At 38.1% G+C, this 18,060-nt stretch overlaps 1 protein-coding gene across 13 annotated transcripts in view; it reads right to left on the minus strand.

Moving 5' to 3' along the window:
* The window catches only part of THRB (thyroid hormone receptor beta), a 165,575-nt gene that overhangs the window by 102,096 nt on the left and 45,419 nt on the right, over positions 1 to 18,060 (minus strand). Inside the window, exon 1 of one of the 13 annotated variants that reach the window (XM_071561101.1) lies at positions 670 to 682. The exons of the other annotated variants lie outside the window; for them this stretch is intronic. The gene's annotated coding sequence lies outside the window, so the exon portion shown is untranslated. Of the gene's footprint in view, positions 1 to 669; positions 683 to 18,060 lie in introns of those variants that run through there. 13 annotated transcript variants of the gene reach the window in all.

The raw sequence follows: 18,060 nt of genomic DNA on the forward strand, positions 1-18,060 counted from the left end.
TCTACTGATCCTGACTAACTGATCTTCAACCTCAGCACACATCCCGAGTCAATGCAGAATCCGGAACTTTCTGTAACGGTTCTCTCTGCACCTTTGAAATCTTTGGTCACAGGTGCTAGTTCTTCCCAGAGCTGGTGACAAACTTTGAAATGCCTCACACACTTGAGGAACAAAGACCAAACCATAGCACACGTTTTGGGTCTTAAAAGAACGATTGCTAAGTATCAAATGCAATATAACTGTCTCCTTGCAATGCCCCATTATTTTTAATTCAATAACAGTAATCATGGAGATTATAGCATGTAAGCTTAATTTTTTTCAGCTCTTTATGAGCTTTACGAAACATTGAAGATCCTCTACTATTCTCTGAGGAATACAGGACTCCAAATAAATAGTGATAATTAGGTCAGTCAGTACTACAGAGCATTAATCTGAAATAAAGACAGAGATTTTAAAACATTGTAAGGAAATGTGTAAAAAACTCCCCAAAATTCACAAAGCTAATGATGAAATTCATTAAAGTAAAAAGGCTAGTCCTCTTTTCTAGGATTTCCAGAACATCTGAGACATTGCTGAATCTTAGCAAATTAACTAGCAACAGTCTGATGTAAGTGATACAGGTAGGATTAAAAAGCTTTCTTAATTTCAAAGAATATATTGGAACATCACCTGGAAAAGTGACTCTTTGGTAATGCAAGTCTACTGATGAGTTTCTTTTCCTACATATGCTTTTAATCTGTATGATCCAGTTCTCAATTTCCTCATTATTTTTATATCCTTTGCCATGGACTGTTGCTGGCTAGCTGACTGGCTGGTACCACTGTAAAGCAAGAAGAGAATCAGTTTTGCAGATTTTAACTGCAAGACAGCTAGTAATAAAAGAAAATATATGAACATCTGGATCAAGAACATTTTGAACAGGAACTTGAAAATGGCTCACACAATGGAGCCATTAAATTACAGAATTAAAGAACATTACACACATTGCAGAAATGTTGCTTATACTTTGTTTTATTGACATGGTAAATTACCAGTCTTGTTAACTGCAACACATACTTTTAAATTATCTGCTCAAATTTATCAGCATAACTGGATTTATTACACACATGTAGACACCTGTTTTATGAAACATACCAACTGTGCCAAAACGACCACACTGGAATCCTCTGGCTCTCATCCAAGAGGAAATGCATTGAAAGCATCGCTGAACTGCCCTAAGAAGCCTTCAGTTTTATAATGAGATCACCAGCCAAAGTAGAAAATGGTTTATGATTTGCTAATCTTCACGTCAAAAAGACTAAAAAAACCCCTACTACAATTTGGTCATTTGGCCATTATTACACAAGATGAAGACCAAGACTAACAATTATTTTCTTGTGACAAGTGGTTGGTACCTTTACTGTCACTCTAATTCTTTTTGAATAAACATTTAAGTTTTATTTCTAACAGAGGCAAAAGGATGAAAAGGGGAAAAATCCCAAATTCTTATGTGAATTTAAATAACACAAGGCTTAGCACTCCTGAAAGGTTTTTTTAAACTGTCTATTTCTAAGTAACACCCCAACATTACAGGGTATCTCCCCAAGAGATACATTTCCTCCTAAAGCCACTGCTGAAGGCCAAGGGGGACACCCGCTGTGGACATCTCAAGTATCAGCATGTTGGCTGCTGAACCAAGACTTTAATTATATTCCCAAACACGAGGCTGCTATCAATCAAAGGCACACTTGATTATTCAGATTTGGTGTGGAAAAGCCTTCCCTGTCAGGATTCTCATGGGAGTAGTTAATGACAGTAACCCCCGGGGGATTTCACACACATCACAACACCAGATTAAAGGATGCTTCCAAAAAATTTCTTGACTGCCTACCAAGACATCTGTCTGGATCACTGCACACTTTGGTGCTCTTGTAAACAGGCTGGTCAGTATCTTTCTAAGCACAGTAGTCCAACAAAAAGTTCATATACTGCAATCAGTTTGCTTTTACTTGTTTTGAAACCTTCTGACAGGTAATCTTTTGAATCAAGTCATCTCTATAGTGCACAGATGACACTCCATCAGATAAATTTCAAGGTCTTTTTCAACTTTGAAGATCAGTTTACTCCAGCTCTAGAGCCAAGATCTCACACTAAGTCAAAAATTCCTTAAGAAATTTTCCATGATTATCAAGGGTGTGTAAATGCAGAAGAGTTAATAATGTTGATTCCTGGGCAATCTAGTTGTAACAGCCCCTCTTCACATTTGCAACTTTAAATATTTCACCCATATGGTACCATCACCCATTCCAAGTGAGAATCATTCAGATAAAGGAATACAGGGAAATACAGCCTTGTTATGGTGTGGGGCATTGGCCTTGACGACATGTTCCAAATTCTTCTGATAATGTCAAAAAGTGATCATAGGCATTGAGAAATTGTGACAACAATGTTGTTACACTGAAGACTGAGCAAATGGATTTCTCTGTAGAAGTTCATGAGCATGGAAATACATTTCCGTTCCTAGTAAACATGAAGATGCTTTGTTTATTTAGTGCTGAGCTGAACAAAGGACCAATTCAGTCTCAGGGCAAGACTGATTTTCAGAGGTCTTGAGAACAAATACTTCAGTACAACAAACATTTTGAGGTCTCAGTGTATGGGAGGAATAACCCCAAACCTAGGAGAAGTTTGGAAGGAAGTGAAGACACCCTTGGGGTATATTTTATAGCTATTGCAGGATTCAGATTTTTTGTTGTTTTGTTTTTTTGTTTTGGTTTTTTGTTTTGTTTTGTTACAGTGCTCACAGAGGAAATCTCATTACTGATCTAGACAAATATTTCAAAGTTTGGTTCAGCTAAGAGCTTTACTTAGATTTTAGCCTTCATTTTGCGGTGGCAAAAGAGAAAACAAGAGCAGACGGCCTTGCAATAGATTGTTTTAGAAAGCTACAATACAAGAATGAAACAGTACTATTAATAAATTTACCATAGAATAATCACAGGTCTAAGAACTATCATCTGGATGTGACTGAGATAACAATTAGAAGTACAAAACATCTCATTTTTGAATGGCACTGCCAAACAATTTTAAGAAAATATTTTCACGTGAGTGTTTTTTGTGGAAACTGGAAATGGGAGAGTTTTCTTGTCAAGATTTTTGCACTGTTGTGTACAAGCAGTAATGGTGTTAATAGTTCTGCTGAAGAGTTTTAAATCTAGTATTTGCTATAAAACTTCAAATGCAAATCTGTGAATTTCTCAAAACAAAGAATAAATAAGAAAACTGAAACTTGGTACTTGGTAACTCCAACGAGACCTTTTCCAATCCCAAGATCTGCACCTTACACATATCGTTATAGTCACAATAAAATTACTGCTCATTTTGCACTTTTACAAATGGGAGAAAATATTGGAAGTCAGCACCACTCACTGCCAATATATTTTCTGACAGTCATAATGCTTATAACCAATGTAAGATCCTTAGGGTTTCCTCAAGGATAGCATAGTCAAATTACAGGAATACCTATTAAACTAGGTAAATAAGTTCTAATCACAACAAAGGTTTTATATGTTTTCATAGATATTTATACAATTTCATAGAAACCAGAATTTTCTTTTATAGAACTGTCAAAAGTTCACTGACAACAGACTCCTACAGTTAGTTTTTTCCCTTTCATTCAAAAGATAATATTTTGCACTAAAAAACAAGGCAATACTACACTAATCTGCATTACTCAGTTAATTTACTAAGAGCTGTTCAGCTATTTGTTTCGCATTCAATTTACATCTCCATGGCTATTCAGCAAATTCATTTTGATTACACACATGATGACAGTGTAGACATTTTTGTCAGCTGCAACTGAAATGGCTAAAGTCCAAATATCTTCAGAGATCATTGAAAACTTCAGTAAAACATTCAATTTTTTTTATATTCAATTACTTCACAAGTATCTAAGAATATAGTAGTCTATTTCTTGCTATACGATGCAGAAAATGTATACCTGTATAACATTATACAAAGTCATACGAGTATAATTATTACCATATATGGCTTTCGGATCACTGTAAAGTTTTATTAAAATTATGAAATTGCAAGTAGAAGTGCCAACAGATAACAATGTAACATTACCCTACTGATGTATCATTTGAATGCTAGCATTCAAAAGAAATCTGTCATAACACCCCACACAATACAGAATAGACAAATGCTTTATTCTTCCTGTCAAACAATTAACTGCTGCTTTTTAGATCTAAAAGAGAGCATATAAATATTTTGCTAACTTGTAACAAAATGCCCTGGAATTCAAATTTACATTCACAGGTAACATATATAACCTAAACAATCTTCTCCTGTACAATATGCTAAGTAATTATTAGAGGAAAAAAATTAAAAATCACATGTTCAAGAAGAAGACACAGTCTCTGTAATGCTTGCATTGGATTTATTTTAGCCTTGTTCACCTTGCATGAAACAGTCGTTTCAAATGAAAACATCAGAAAACCTCTTAACTTCATGGATAAAAGCTGGCATCAAGAAATTAAACACAAAAGCAGTATTTTAGTTTCAGATGTGCTTTTCAGCATGACATTTGCTCTGTGTTTTTGTTACAAGCTGCTGACACCCACCATGGGCAACTGTTATTTTCAACTACTACTGCAGGAAACACCTCTGATGTTTCTCTATGAGGCGCTGCCCCTGTGCTGGGATGGCCTCTCCCTTTCCCAAAAGGAAGCAGGAATACTGTGTACAGTCATCATCACTGAGTCACCATCATCATCTTTCCAATGGTGGCAGAGGTTACCTCCTCTTGGCACAGCGAGTAGACCTGCCTGCAACGTCTGAGGAATTCCACAAGAGGAGGAGGACTCTGGTACCACTTGCTCACCATGCTGTCTTTTAAATCCTTTCCTTAAACAAAATAAAAGGCCACCTATTAAGGCAGAACACATCTTACATGATCATGAGCAACAAAACACTCTTGGTAGGATCTACTCAGTTTTAATCAGCAGATAGAGTCTAAAAAAACTCACACAAAATCAAAAGACAACAGACTAAAAATTGACTAAAAGAACCTACCTCAGGAACCATAGGAAGCAGTACCATCTCAATGAAAGTCATGATTAAAGCTTTCAACTCAACTATTGAACCTTCCCAATTACTTCCAGCACTGTCTAACATCCTGGTTTGCAGCACTGACCCTCACTTTCAGTTCCCCGTGGCAATGCTGTTTTCTAGCACAGAAGGAATCTGCAAATCGGAAGTAAAGCCCATATACAAGACAGACTCCAAACAAAGTACCATTGTCACAATGAGGAGCCTACCATGAATAATCTCATTATTGCAATCATGAATGATCTGACTCATGAAGTGTCTGCACTGATGTTTCAGGCTACAATCACTTGCTTATACGCAGGGTACACCTGGCTATTTCACACACCCCACAGCAAATAGATGTTTTACAATGCTGTGTGGTTTTATAAAAGGCCTGGAGACAGTACAGCCAGAGTTAAGAGGAAATGAATTCTCCTATCATTTTGGGTTTATCTTTCCCTTCTTTATGAAAAGGGAAGACATACCTTCTTCTACCTACCATATTCTGCTTTTCACATTAGACTAAAACACTTGAACTAACTCGGATTACAACCAAAGAAACCTTATACAGTTTTAAGTACCCCATAAACAACTCGCACTGATCTCTGCCCTGAGGAAGCGAGACTGGGTATCCAGCACACACAGGTCACCCCACCTACCCCAGCACACAGGCACCCAGCAGTGCACCTGCCTTCGCCATCCTCATAACCACATCAGGCACAGCAATGGGCACAGCAACACCTGCCTATTTGAGCAAGGCACCAGGATGCAGCAACACGCACATGTTGAGGCTGCACCATGCCCTGGGCTGCCAAGGCAAAAGATCTCACAGTCCCTTTAAAACAGTCCTGCTTAAAACAAAATGCCAGTGACACAGGGCTGCACAGGTACAAAGTTGGATTAACTCTGCTGGGGTAATGGCAGTTTTGATGGTTCTACTGGCTTTAGTGGGAAAACTGTCACTGTCAAGTCACCAAGGATTAACAGAAAATAAACATTACAGAAAATATTCACAGATGGGGAAAAGAAAGGTGCGAGTAAGTCAAGCTACGTTCTTTATAAACAAGAAATCAACACAATTTAACTGCAAAAACTCAACTTACCAAACCCTTGGCAGTCCGAGTCCAGACTGTGATAAAATGATTACTTAAAAAAAAAGTAATCGAAATTTAAGAGAATACACAAATGTTTCTTAGTAAGGCAAATTCAGTTTCTTTATAAGCATATTCCCAAGCTGAACATACATTTTAACTCAAAATAGAGAGAATGTTTTATTAAAGCATTATGCAGATGTAAAGCTGCTTTTATGTAACTCAATTTATCTGAGAAACATGTTGCATCATGTTGTTAAATTATTATAGAGATAAAAGGATAATAACTGAAATATTTGCGTATTTGTAGTACAAAGAAATAATGTATGTTAACAGACTATTTGTTATCACATTAGCTTTAAACAAATAAGTAAATAAGGGTTGATTTATTACTGTGTGTCTTGGGCTGTAGGATGGTAAAATTCCACTGACTGCAGTTTAAATAAAAGTCTAGGAAAGTAATTGAAAAAATCCTATCAAGTTCATAATTCAGGACAAATAAGTGGCACAACATGAGGTGTTTAATAAAATAATTAATGCATTTACCTTGTTTATTCATAATATTTAAAGGACTGACTTCTAAACTGCAATTTCTTACATCTGCACTTGGAAGAAGTGTTGACATATCCTTCATAAATAACAAACCAATTGAATCTGTTCTGCAAAGCTTGGCAGCACCTCTGCCTCAGGAGCCGGTTCCCCCAGCCTGGGGTCCTCCTGCTGCAGCCACACAAATCTCCTGGTGCTTCTCAGTTTGATTTTTGACCCCAGCATTACCACTGTGACTTCTTCTAGAATCTGACAATTCTAATTATCTCTCAATCTCTACACTTAAGAAACTGCAGGTCAGTCTGTACACCCTGTCATTGCAATGCTGACCTCAGTCAGTTTTCTCCCTTCCCTTGTGCCTCATTGCAGCAGGCAAGGTGAGGAAACAGAGAAGGAGGAGGAAGGGGAAAATAAACTTCACCTTGCACATACACATATATGTTTACACATACTTGCATACATGTGTATATAAATACATACATACATGTATACAGTATACATACGAGATGTATATATAATTAGAAATTAAAGGTGGAGCCCTGAATTCACAGACTCATCAGCTGCTTTGGCTAATGACTCCAAGTTTTGCTGCCATTTCATATTGAAGTCCCCTGGCAAACCAAATCCAACAGCCGTGGTTTGATTCAGTAGGTTGGTTGCATCAAAAAAAAGTCTTCTGAAAATTCCCTCCATTACACTCAGTTCCCATAAGGGCACGAGGAAGGTGTGTGCTTACACCACTGCAGGGGTTAGTGCTAGGCAGCAAATGAAATGGGATGTAAAAATTCACCATATACCCTTAATCGTATGCAGGAGCAGAATCACATTTGAGAGTACTTATGGGATTTAAGAAATCAATTTTAAAATAATTTCAGATTTTTTCAGATGTGCCAAGTAGTTTAAGAGTGTTTCTTTCAAGTAGTATAGCTTAGGCCCTACAGCTCCATGTGTAGATATCCCTTAGACAAAGACTTCCCTTCCATAGTTGAAACCAATCTACTGTAAACAGATCAGATTAAACCAAAATGAGACATTCTCAATGCAGTATTAGACTGTCAGCATATTCCTTCATAATTCCACAGGTATTTTGGAATGGAACAAACCAACCACAGATAAATAAAAGAAAGAGCAATTCCCAGCTATGTAACTATTTGTAACTATTTTCTCATTCCCTCCCAATAGTAAAGTATCCTCCCATAAATGCCATGGAATTACACCATGTCAGACTTCATCTTAGAGATAACAGAGATGTTTCTGGGAAATAATAATACTTGTAGAAGTAATAGCAGGCTATTGTTCCATTTATGTGTAACTTGAAAGTGAAAATTTTGAAATTTTAAAACTTGTGGAAGCTTTAGACTAAAGTTTCTTAATGTCATGCTATCAAAAAAATATACAGTAGAGGCATAACCCCCAAATAAAATTACTGACATAGACTTTAATATTAAAAAGCAGTTAAAAGTCCTGAATCTAAATTAAATAATAAATTTGTAAAAATCAAGTTGAGATGAGATTTCTTAACCCAAGTCATTAGTTGTGTTAAAATATGCGGCATATTATGATTATTGAGCAGAACACATTTTTATATGAGGGTAAAAGTTTGGGACTTTCCTCGTATGACCTTCCTGGCATACTGCCAAGGCTCAGCTCTTGTTGACATTTAATCTGAACATAATCCCTGAAATCTCTGCGCTGTTACTGGGTTGCATGGAAATGATTCTCCGACAACATACACAGAATTGTGCTGCAAATTTTATTTTCAGTTTATGGCTGTTCCCCATTCTTACCAGCTGTTGCAAATTATTTATTTGAATACAAATAAATAAATTATACCCTTTTTTGTTATAGAATCACATAATACCTAAAAAAGAAAACAAGTCCAACACTTCTTATTTCAGTTGGTGTTCTGCTGATGGCTACCATATTTTTAAGGGAGTAAACTCCAGAAAACAAATAAAGTTCAGCAGCTGATGAAAAGCCTGGGTAATGAGCTGCAGTGGCACAAACAACCCCATTGACTCTGAACAGGAGCAAGACCACACTGCAGCAGAGGGACGAGGCTTCCAGCTGAGGGTACTCACACTTGACTGTGGTCTGAATGAGCAACTGCCTTTACAAAAAAAGCATACACTTAAAAGAGCTTTTTTCATACTCAGAGATGCCTCTGATCTCTGAAGCCAACTGCCTTTTTGTCATAAACACTGTGAAAAATCACAGTGTCCAAGATTTCCACATCTGTGATTTTTGGCACTTATGCAAGGGTAGGAACTGAATAACTGATGTCTAAACAACACTAACGAAATGAGGCAACACAGCAATTTGTCCCGCAGGAAAACATGGAAAAGCCTGAGAATCACTGCAATATGATAAGTGTGGATCTCTCACTGTTTCCTGTGTGTTCAGGACTTCACAAGTATTTTCCCCCTGTATTCCTTGTAGGAAGGATCTAGGCAGGCAAAGCAGAACTAACTTTAATCTTACTAATGTAGTTCCTAAAAGCAGTGAATCATACAGCAGTAAGAGCTCCAGTATGGGATACAGAGACCTACCCATTGACCTGCATACTTAGTTTAGCAACAATTTAAGTGCCATTACAGTTCATGGGAGCTAGCACCAGTATACCTACATTTACTGTGGTCGAATTTCTTCTTGAAGTGAAGACTGGCTCTTATAGAAACTTATTTACTGAGTGATCTCAACATTTTCCTTTTCCTATGCAAAGTAAGTAAATAAAATGAACAAGAAGCATTAATTATTGCCTACAAAAGATGAACTCAATTTAAGAAAGCCTAAAATGAGGACATATAAATCAATTTTAGGATTTTTTAAACTCTTAATTTTCAGCAGAAAGCTTGCTTTGTTCAGCAGGCTCTTCTGCCTGTGCATTAACCCCTTCCAAGAAAGACTTCCTACACAGAGTTGACCAAGTTATCAAGGACCATAATTCTGTGGGAAAAGAGAAAGTGTTCTGAAGCATTCATAAAGGCTTATTTTAGTACCTCTAAATTACTCCTAATGCTAATCTCTTCATACATGTAAACAAGTATACTGTTTCAAAGGTATTATTTCAGGCTGGGGTGCAAAGGATGTTTCAATTCTCCTTCTGCTCTTTAAGAAAGCTAAACTCCAAGGAAAAACAGGAGCCATTCCTCCAGTCCTCTGTTTCCTACAAGAGAGTGGCTTGATCCAACCAAGAGCCACTTAAGTCAATGGGGAGCTGTTAGTTTTTGGTTTAGACCACTTAAGAGAGAGAAATTGAGAAACATGTTTTCACCTGGCCTTCAGCCAGGCACAATGCCACCACTAATGAGTGGCTGCTGTAAGGACACCTTTTGAAAGAGTCATATGCGAGGTGAACTAACAAACACAATGCACACCTCACCCCCATCTCACAGAGGGGAAATATCATTGCAGCTTTATCATAAGTATGTTTAGGTGTTCCGATGCCAGCCTACTGCCAAAGGAATTCACCGATAGGGAAGGGCAAGGTCTGTTTGCAATGCAGTCCTCCCCTGGGAGATGCTTTTCACGGCTTCCAGCCAAAGCCTCCAAAACGCCTCCAGGGTAGCAGTTGGGCTGGAGCTGCCTCATCATGCTCTTCCACTGCAGCCAGATTTGCCTATTTTTGCAGTTGGCACCACCAAAGGCTACAGAAACTTGCAGTAAGCACAATCCCTTCCAGATTGACTTTTCAGTCTCTTCAGCTAATAAATGATGACAGCAGTGCATAGACTGGCAACAACTGTAAACATAGTCTACATAGGAGACTGCATCTCCCTCAGCCTTTCTTTTTCGTAACAATTTCTGTGTGATTGTTACTGTCATGGCTGTCACTAGCCTCAAAAGAAAACTGCCCACACCACCAACTTATAAAAGCACCATTTCACCTAGCACTGACATAACAAAATCCTTTTTGCTCCATATTTCTAATCCCCATGATAACAACATTGTACACAGAGTGTCATGATGAAGAAAACTATACTGGTTAGTCCAATAACTCAGCAGTGGTTTCTTCCTTTGCTGCTCCAGCAGCACAAAAAACAGGCTTAAATCTTTATGCTAAATACATGCTCACTCAGCAGCCAATCCTATAGTTTTCAAGACAAAAGAACAAGTCTGTGCAGCCCACAATTATTGCTGATGTACATCCTATAAACAGTACACCATGTACTACCTAAATGAAAAATACTTTCAACAGTGAGTGAATGAGGAAGACTATGGTTTGAGTAATGTCTCCATTTGCAACTAAAAATTCAGACAGAAAAAGTCAGAGAGAGCAATCAAGGACTGTAAAGAATATTGCATATTGTGCACTTTGTACAAACAATTTTTGGAACACATTCAGGCAAAATAACAGCAATGCTCAGGAATTCAATGACCCCTTCCAACAGAGTACTGCATAGGGCTTCACAAACTAGAAGACCCACAGTAAACACTACCTATTTTCACATGAAGAGCTCAAAAGTAAGCCCGAATAGTGAATTAGAGGTGTGAAGTTCAAAAAAAATATGTGTGCAAGCAAATGTATAATCTGTATGTGCAATTACCCTGCCCCTGTGTGATAAGTAAATATATACATACCAGAACAGTAATTACTTATCTAACTTGCTTTTGCTGGCCTGTGATGACACTGGCTTTGTGAGCTACTGCTATACGTCAGCTTGCAAGTGAGATGCATGATGGAAGACCACTCTCTGGAAGTTCATTAAAGCAAGAGATTCTAGCTTGACATAAAACTTCAGCTGTACCCCTAACCTGATTCTTATTCAAAAAGATCTTACAACTATGGAAGTGGTGCAAGTCTGAGCAAACCGTGCACAGGGAAGAGGAAGAGGTGGCTTGATATTGTTGTGGATAACAGTGCCCAGTGATGCAGTGAGGAAGTAGAAGTTTGTATTTCAGCATCCTCTGTAAATGCTAAGTGCAAGAGAAACTGGTTTAGTCTACAAAATACATCAGAATCCAGAGGGTCAGGGGGAAAAGGCAGAGACAGCTCAAAACTGCATCTCTACACTGCCTTCCCCTGCAAAACATGGTTACCTCTTCAATAGTGCCTGCTGAGAACAGTCCCTCTCCCATGCCATCCTGCCACAGCGGTTATCTGGAAGTGTGCTAATTGGCACGGATCAAAATCATGTCACAGAATGTCCATGAAACAATATGGACAACAACCATAAGATACAAGTCCTAGCCCTGATTAATTTCTCCATGCAGACAAAGCAGCGGTGAAGCAAAGTGGAAGTGTAGTCTTTGAAGCCCATCACCACAGTTAAAATACAAACACAGGGCAGTACAGCAGGACCAAACACAAAGATTCCAAAGTTTAGCCCAATGGCCACAACATGACCATGCTACTGCCACAAGAAAGTAGGAAGCACAAATAAGTTCTAAACATAGTCAAACTTTTCTCTGAAAATAAAGAGGACAGAAGATGAGTGCTACAACAGATACCAGGGCACTGGCAAAGGCAAAGTGTGAAATGGATTGTTTCCAGCATTCAGTTTAGGAAGACAAACATTGTTTCACAAATTCACTGTAGCACTGCTTATTTTCCAAGCTCCTTAACTCATGCCAAAGGGCCTGGACTTTCCGAACATCCTGTTCTGCTTCCTCCACTGCTAGTCTTAGTCGTCAGCACTAAATATCTTTATCTCAGAGTCACATTTTCTATCATTTTATTCCAAGCTCCTCCCTCTGTAGTTTTTGTATTTTACCTCTGGGTAAGAGTGAAGACCCGCAGATTAATGAGAAGTCTGAACAGCACATTAAGTTACACCTATTTTAAGAGCCCTTCTCAGCAAGTATTCTAAGGCATTGCATTAAAACAAAACTACACCAATAGCACTTAAAACTAACAAAAAGCTTGTGGATGCTGGCATGCCTTGAAGCATAAAGATTGATGGTTAAATAAATTCATGATTCCCCAGAGTTTTGGAGCCACATGAACAAAGACCATTTTACCTATCATTGCCTGGATGCATTAGTGATGTGCTTGGATGTAAAGTTAAAGAATCTTCACAATGGCCTACTGGCAGGAAAAACACACAAAAGAGGAAAAGGATGTAACACAAAAATTAAAAGTGGACAGGAGACTGCAGTGAAGTCAAGTTAAGGCCTGAGGGGCAACAAAACTTAAACCTGTTCCCATTACTTTGTGTGCAGCTGAGGTGACCATCAGCACATGAACATTCCAATAACAGTGGAATTAAAAATAACCAACAAAATCCACAATACAATTAAAAACTGTTATGGCTGCCAACATAGTGACATTTGTGAAGAGTACTGACTTTAGTAAGTTAGCTAAAACCAGAGCTACAAACTCGTAAGGGGAACAGAATTACATGAACGTAAGAACAGGAGGTCCTCAACAATATTGGAATCAGATTTCAAAACCAAGTGAGGAAAATATACATGAAATCACCCAAACAGACAAAGCTGATGCGTCAGTGAAGAAGGTCTGAACAGACAAGACTTCAGGCTCACACTGCTTAAATATGGAACACTTTCCTTACTATCCAGCTTAGAAATCACTTAGATTCCACAGTGGCCACCTAATGGCCAACAGGAAAGCAGGGAAACTATTTCAAGAAAGCATCACTAAAAATAAAATGGGAGATGCAATGAAAGGAAAAAGAAAGTGGTCAGTGATAAATACAGTATAAAGATTTTTCTATTTATACTTTTAAAATTATTTATATTTGAAAGCTTTCCTTTTGAGACACTGACAGGCAGGCTTCCACATTCATCAGTCTGGTATTCATTCAACTACACATTATTTACAGAAACATGTATAGACCAACAGAAATAAAAAAGACATTAAAATTAACTTCTGTCACAATCTGGGCTTACAATTATCACTTCACACTCCAGTTCAGCCACACATAAACAAAACATTTCCGAATATTACACTGATAGAAAGTTTGAATGCTCTTCAGGAAATCCTGCTCCAGCAGCAGGGCACACTGTGAAAAAACTAGTGCAGCAGTTTGACACAGTCTGACACAACGTTGCCCGGAGATAAGCTTTCAGGTGAACTTGCTGTGTGGGCTTGATTTCCCAAACAGGTGAACCAAGAAACCAGCACAGCATCTGTGATGGTAGGGCCTTGGAGAACCTATACAACAATCAACCCACATCAGAGCAAATCTAAAGGACAGAACTGGAGAGGACTCTAGGGACACCTTAGAGCACCTTCTAGTACTTAAGGGGGCCTAAGAGAGCTGGAGAGAGTCTTTCTATAAGGACATGCAGTGATAGGACAAGGGGCGATGTCTTTAAACTGAAAGAGGGTATGTTTAAATTAGGAAGAAGTTCTTTACTGTGAGGGTGGTGAGGCACTGGAACAGGTTGCCCAGAGCAGTGGATACCCCGTTCCTGGAAGTGTTCAAGGCCAGGTTGGATGGGGCTTTGAGCAACCTGGTCTAGTGAAAGGTGTCTCTGCCCATGGCAGGGGTGTTGGAACCAGATAATCTTTAAGGTCCCTCCCAAACCAAACCATTCTATGATTCTGTGATTCTATAACTGAAGAGGAAAGGTTCCATGAGTGTGGGATGAGTGCTGAAAGACTGATGATATGCTGGAGAACTGCCAAAATACCCTGCACAATCCTTTCCAAAAATGTCACATTTAGCTTTTCAGAAGCTAAGGCATTTGAAAGGCAAGTGTAACTCCTCTTGCTCATCTCTAAAGTTCTTCACAAAACACTGACAGTGCATCTGGCTATGAACAGGTCGCATTCATAAACCCATTTAGAAAATGTGAGATAAGACGCATGCTGATTCTAGTAACCTGCATGATCTAACTTTAGTTTCAGAGTCAACTGAGTGCTTTCTGCTAAAATTAAAATCTTATATACACTTTGTTCAAGTGTCAATATTGCTTAGCTTAATTAGCTAGCTTTCCCCTCTACCAGTCCCTTCCCTGATCTATTTATTAAGGAACTGGCTTACTGTGTGCCTCTGGTTTTACTTTACTGGTCTATTCTGCTAAGAAAAAGGCTCTCAAACACATTTGCTGTACCTGTTGCAGTATGAATTATTCCTGAATTCAGAATCCAGAACAACACATGAAATTTGATTTTGTACATCTTTCTACACTGACCCTAAAATTTCCATGTCTCCATCACCTTCACATTACACCTATTGCATTCTAAATCCATATTTATCTTATCCATTTAGGTCTAGATATTTGCCTTGTTTTGATACAAGTTTCAAGAACTTCTTAAAATATTTTCTCTGCATTTAAATGTTTGGGCTTTTTGTTCTAGACGCCTTAACTATCTACCAACCTCACGACCTTATTTCCTTAATTTCACAGCCTGTTCTGTAAGGAATGTTATTCATGGACTTAAGTTTGTTTATGCTTGTATTAAATTTAAATGGAAGTAACTAAATGCATGTTACATACAAACTTACTTTGTATAACCAACTCTTCTATAACGCCACCATGCTACATGAAAACAAAATTTGAGAGCACATGAACATCTCAATTCAGCAACATTTTTAAGAAGAAATTATATTCACTGCCTGTCACAGCTTGCATCAAAGACTGTCAATGTCCTAAGTTTCCATAGGATTGCATCTACTAAGCCATTTACTGCTGTATTTCTACAAGCAAAATAAACACATCCAAGAATGTTGAGGCCAACTGGCACAGAAAGGTGCCATGTTAGTAAAGTCTATCACCCACCTAAAACAGAGTGGTTGCTTTCAAATTGCCCACTGGGAACAATCCCAAGATTATTTTCAAACTTTACCTGGGAATAGTTCAGGTGAGTTCCTGTAAGTATAAACCAAAATTAGGCCAGTGACAGTCAACAGTAGATACATTTAATTTCCAGGGCCTGAGAGTGGTTCTAGGCACCTTTTCAGACATGCCCATTGCATGAAGACCTATTCATGCCTGCATGACCCTGAGTCTTTCATGACTCTTTGTACATCTTCATTAGCTTGTCATTCTGTCACCTTACTTCTCAGAGACCACATCAGCCATAGCATTTAGGAGAATTTTTTCTGGCTGGACATATTAAACTTTGTTTTGTTCCAAAAGGGATGCCGAGATCTTTGTCTCAAGTTTCTTCTCTGGGACTCTTTTTAGCTTTATGTTTGCATAGTATTCTTTGGCCCTGGAAAACAAAACACTGCTCCTCCCCCAGATAAATTCTGCTGACAGATGTGTCTTTCCACCTAAAGAAACATCTGCATCTTCCTCATACCGCTAGGAAACATGGATTTTCATGAGTTTGGTGGGGGGTTTTTCCCTTCTTTCCCTGATGCTGCCCAACTATCGCATATTTTCTCTCCCCAGTTCTCTAATCACATTCTTCTTCTTCCGTCTAAAACCTCTACTTTTCCTCATCTTATCCTTTTTTTGGGGTGCCACTCTTCTTTGGTGTCATCTGTTTCTCACTAATTTCTCCCAAGTCCTCCATCATAACAAATCAGTCTTTCACTTGATTTCTCCACTACCAATTAGTGCAAGCCTCTACACTGTGATTATAGCCACATGCATCTGTGGTCAGCTGCCTCAAAGACCTCTCCTTTCCAACTACTATTTTTGAATACAGCTGTGCATTCAGATCACCTCAACTGCCTCTTCTGTTCCCTTGTGTCTTTAGCTACCTGCCTCTAGCTGCATTTAAACTACTTGGATATTCTCTCTCCTGACTTCTGTGAGGTGACATTTCTATATAAAAATAGATCCTATCAAGTAACATTGAAGAAGGTAGATCTCCTTCTGTTCCTGCATCCAGTTTCAGTGTCTTCTCTGCTATCCTTCATTCAGTGCTGCATCATTGCACATCCTTCCTTGTCTCTGCCTCCAAGGAAAAATAAATAGCCCAGACAAAACATTTTCAGACTCTAAATTTTCAGTAAATTCTGGCTTCCTCTGTCCAGTGACTTTTTAGAATTTTGACCACACATGAAAGGCAGTTATCTGCCCAGCCTGAACTAAGCTCTCTGAAGTGGAAAGTTTTAATTGTGATCAAAGGCAGAAAAACTCGTTCATCTCCTTCAACTGCAAGTTTAATCCACTGAAAACTGCAAATTTTCCTTGCAAACACCAGAAAAAGAAAAAAAAAGGAGTAATTACAACGTATAGCAGAAATTCTTGAATATGAAGCTTTACTACAACTTAAAGAAAAGATGGTGCCTGCCTAAGTAGAAAAAAATTAAAGAAATAGTGTGAGGAATTTCATGTCAGAGATCATAAATCCAGTTTGAATAATCTAAATTTTCAGAGAAGAGGCTAGGTACTAACAGATGACTGACTCCTCATGCTTGTGAAATACAAAAAAAAAGGTTACATGAACCAAAGCTACAGAACATAATTACTGGAGCTTTCTTCAAAATTGGAAATGATTGCAGAAGCACATGGCTAAAAACAAAATACAGTTCAGTGATTTAACAAAGGTATCTTTTTGCAAATCAAAGTACAGATTCCAACTCTTGATTATTCCCCTCAAAGCATGAAATCACATTAAGGAGCTGTATCACACAAGGTAAAATGCATTTGATTGGTTTCTTCCCTTTAAACAACACAGATTTTATAGGACAAATAATAAGGATAGAGTTTCAAAATACCATGTGGATGTGTAGGAATAGAATACACAGCAGAGTGTCACCTTAAGTCTTTTATTATATAATAAAAATAGCACTTTGTTTTGAGAATTGAGAGCTTATCACTCTCACCTTCAGCGTAAGGCTTTTCTGCATATCCAGACATGCAAAAAGGACAAGCAATGAACAGCAGGAAAGCCTTGTGCCCCTAATGCTTTGGTTTATCTCCAGAACTTAAAATCCAGCAATGTTTCTAAACCAATAAGGCACACCAAGACACAAACAGAAAGAGTATGCCAATTGTTTTAATGTAAAAAAGCAACAAGGCATCAAATTTAGTTGTCAATAACTGGGAGGACTTTCTAAGATGCAAGTGGACCGCAAACGTAGAGTTCAAAAGTATTTAGGGCTGGCCTAAGTGATCTAATTGCTGCTGTAAATCTACATTTCCTGAAAGCTATGAAGACTCCTTCACTGTTATTAAAGATTTTGGAACATGTATTCACTATAAACACTATACTAATTATAATTAATTACATTAATTTTCACTTATAATTTCTGCAGAGATTCTCCTAAAATTAAGCAAGCCAAGAATATATCCAAGGAGTTATTTCCCCTGCTAGGGCACTGAAGCATGCTGTGGTACCTGGCCTTCTGATCTTGGATCTTGCAAAAAGCCTATTAACACCTTTCTGGCAGATCACATTTATCTTTGGCCTCTGTTACAAAGTACAATGCAGAGTCTGACCCATAGACCCTTTCAAAATAAAACCCAAAAATATTTTAGCTGG

The sequence above is a fragment of the Pithys albifrons genome, chromosome 7, assembly GCF_047495875.1.
Source record: "Pithys albifrons albifrons isolate INPA30051 chromosome 7, PitAlb_v1, whole genome shotgun sequence".
In the NCBI taxonomy this organism is placed as follows: Eukaryota; Metazoa; Chordata; class Aves; order Passeriformes; family Thamnophilidae; genus Pithys; species Pithys albifrons.